Source organism: Chrysochloris asiatica, unplaced genomic scaffold (assembly GCF_000296735.1).
Source record: "Chrysochloris asiatica unplaced genomic scaffold, ChrAsi1.0 scaffold00043, whole genome shotgun sequence".
Classification (NCBI taxonomy): Eukaryota; Metazoa; Chordata; class Mammalia; order Afrosoricida; family Chrysochloridae; genus Chrysochloris; species Chrysochloris asiatica.
In genome coordinates this window covers 14957336-14961188 of record NW_006408561.1, presented here as the reverse complement: position 1 = coordinate 14961188, position 3853 = coordinate 14957336, and the positions used below count along the sequence as shown (strand labels likewise).

Genomic DNA, 3853 nt, shown 5'->3' with positions numbered 1-3853 from the left:
GGTTCAAACCAACCTTGTAGTCCAATGCATTAACCCTCAGCACCACATAAGGACTCATATATACATATGTAGAGAGAGAGAAAAGACATAGAGAAGGACAAAGACAAAGAGAGACAGTGGGAGAGAAAGAGAGAAAGAATCTACATCTAGTCCAAGGTTTCTTCAAGTTATTTAATTTTATACAAGATATAGGAAATTTGGCTCCTTGTAAGTACTACTGAACGACAAAGCTAAGTAAAATAGAGAACATAGTCCTATTGTTTGAAGAATTATTGAGGAAAATAGAAAAACTCAGGTTTTAGTGTTAGAAAATTTAAGTTGAACCTTTTGGACTATTTACTAGATGTGGTAAATGGTAGCCAATAATTTGAATTGAATAATGCAGAAAAGCATCAGAAGAAAATGAAAGAAATACACAAAGCCACTGTACCAAAAAGAAATAGTGGTGTTCAATCATTTCAGGAGTAGCATGTGATCAAGAGCCAATGGTACGGATGAAGGTAGGGCATGGTGGCTGGCAGTGGAATAGACTGGGATACATTTGTTCGAGCTACAAAGAGAAGCATTGCAGCATTCCCAGCTCTCCAAAATCCCATCTATAGGTGGAGGAGGTTCTAGGGCAGGAGAGAGATCGACTCTCGGGGATCAGGGCTGCTTAAAGGGGGGATGATGATCGTTTACGGCAGAAACTGAGTCGGGCTAGGAGCATCCTCCAGCCTCATTGAAGTGGAAGATGAATGCAAGCTTCATACCTTTTATGGGAAGCCAATGACCACAGAAGTTGCTGCTGACTCGATGGGTGACGAGTGTAAGGGTATGTTGCATCAGTTGTGGGAATGACCAGCAAGGTTTTCCATGAAGCATGACATCTTGACTTATGGCTGTGTCAGCCTGCTTCTGAGTAAGAGGCATTCCTGTTACAGATCAAGAAGAACTGGAGAAAGAAAGTGCGAATCAGTCCAGGATTACATTGTGAATGCCAACTTGAGTGTTCTGAACTTGGTTATTGTGGGGAAAAAAACAAGAGAAAGATATCCCAGGACTGACAGATATAACTGTGCCTCATCACCTGGGGCCCAAGAGACCTAACAGAATCCACAAACTTCACAATCTCTCTAAAGATGTTATCTACCAGTATACTGTGAGAAAGAAGGCAAGAAACGCAGGACCAAAGCACCCAAGATTGAGCATCTTGTTACTCCATGTGTCCTGCAACACAAATGTGGGTGTATTGCTCTGAAGAAACAAGCACTAAGAAAAATAAGAAGGAGGATGCAGCCTATGCCAAGCTTTGGTTAAGAGGATGAAGGAGCTCGAAGAAAAATGTCAGGGACAGATGGCCAAGAGACGGAGGTTGTCCTTTCTGAGACCTTCTCCCCTCAAATCTGAGTCCAGTCAAAAATAAAAGAGATTTCTACATGCCACAAATAAATACACTCATATTAAATCTCAAAACAAATAAAAGAGCCAATGGTACTAAAGGAAGAAGTCCAAGGTACAATGAAATCATTGGCAATGAGCAAGGCTCTGGGAATGGATGGTATTAAAATAGAAATCTTTTAACAAACTGAGACAGCACTAGAGGCACTCACAAATCCCAAGAAATTTGGAAGACAGCTATCTGGCCAATTGATTGAAAGAGATCCGTATGTGTGACTTCCAAATCAAGGTGACCCACGGAACATGGAAATTGATCAAACAATATCATTAATATCACATGCAAGTAATACTTTGTTAAAGATAATTTAAAAACAGCTGCAAAATTACATTGATGGGAACTACCAGAGGTTCAAGCCATATTTAGATTTGGACATGGAATATGCTATATCATTGCTGATGTCAGATGTATATATTTTTAGTGTGGTGCCAGAGAAGTATACCTGTGCTTTATTAACTATTCAAAGGCTTTCAACTGTGTGGATCATGACAAGCTATGAATAACATTGTGAAGGATGGATATTGCAGAACACTTACTTGTGCTCTAGAATCTATACATAGACCAAGAGGCAGTCATTTGCACGGAACAAGGGGACACTTAATGGTTTAAAATAAGTGGTGTCAGGGTTGAATCCTACTCACTATACTTATTCAATCTGGATTATATGAAGAACATGGCATCAGTATTGAAGGAAGACTCATTAACAACCTTTGATGTACAGACGGTGCAACTTTGCTTTTTGAAAGTGTAAAGGACTTAAAATACTGATGGAGATCAAATACCACAGCCTTCAGTATGGATTGCACCTCAATGTAAAGAAAACATAAATCCTCAATACTGGATCGAGAAATAACACCATGATAAATGGAGAAAAAAATTGAAGTTGTTAAAGACTTCATTTTGCTTGGATCCACTATCAACACTCATGGAAGCAGCAGTCAAGAAAACAATGTATTGCATTAGGAAATCTGCTGAGCAAGACCTTTTAAAGTGTTCAAGAGCCAAGATATCAGTTTGAAGACTAAGGTGCGCCAGACCCAAGTTATGGTATTTTCAATAACCTCATATGCATTTGAGGGTTGGACAAGGAATAAGGAAGAGTGAAGAAGAATTGATTCATTTGTGTTATGTTGTTGGGAAAGAATGAATGTTAACAGTATCATGGACTTCCATAAGAACAAACAAATCTGTGTTGGACAAAAAGTACGAACAGAATGCTCCTTAAAAACCAGAATGGTGAGAATTCATCTCTTATACTTTGGACATGTTTTCAGGAGGGAACAGTCCCTTGGAGACAGACATCATAATGGGCAAAGTGGAGTATCTGAGAAAAAAAGGAAGACTCCCAGCAAAATAGACTGGCATAATGCCAGCAGCATTGGACTCAACTGTAACAATTGTGAAGATGGTGCTGGCATTTTGTTGTGCATAAGGTCACTGTGAATCAGAACTGACTCGACAGCACGTAACAACAGCCACAATATCAACGTGGGTAAACTCATCTCTCTAAACCTAAGTTTCACATCATACTATTTATCTGTCACTTAGGATGTTGTCCTGATTTTATATATAAGGAATCCTGTTGTTGTGACACTGCGGGTTAATGTACTGGACTGCAAAGTCTGTTTGAACAGCAAGGCTGCTCCTCAGAAACCCTGTACGGGGTTGCTAATGGTTGGAACCAACTTGATAGCACTTAACAACAACAACAACATATATACTATCGTTGTATGCTATTGAGCCAGTTCTGACTCTTAGTAACCCTGTATAGAGTCTCAGAGACTATAAAGCTCTATAGGAGCAGAAAGTTTCATCTTTCTCCCATGGAGTGGATGGTGAGTCAAATTGCTAATCATGAAGATAACAGCCCAATGTGTATACCACTATACCACCAGGGCTCCATGGTTATATATACTAATGTTTATTAATTAAATGCTTATTATAAAGTGTAAGGACCCACAAATGGTGACTAATGATTTGTATTAAGAAAACTAAGTTCAAAACAAACTGCAAAATTGTCATTCTCTTTCTCCTCCCAGAGCCAAATACCTTTACCCACTTATAAGGAAGGCTTATGAACTACTCATAAGAGTCTCATTTCTCTGCTGTCTTCTTATGAAATCTTGAGTGATAAAATAATTCATTTTAAAAGATGAGAGCATAGGAAGAAAACTATCCAAGAAACTCATATATTCTTTCTAAATGACCTCATGCATAAAATGGGATACAAGAGACTTTTAGGAGGTACCTAGTTTGCTGAAAATAAAATCATATATGTTACTAATGTGACTTACTGGTAGCCCCTATACTTGGTATTCAGGAAAAGACATCTGATCAGCATCCTTCCTCCAAAAGAAGCAATGATCCATGCAGCATATTCTAGACTTTGTGCTTAAAAATAGCATAGCCTTGTAC

At 38.7% G+C, this 3853-nt stretch overlaps 1 pseudogene; it reads left to right on the top strand.

The window, feature by feature from the left end:
- LOC102832731 overlaps nt 1–1405 on the top strand; it is a 48676-nt pseudogene extending 47271 nt beyond the window's left edge.
- Nucleotides 1406–3853: the final 2448 nt, after the last annotated feature.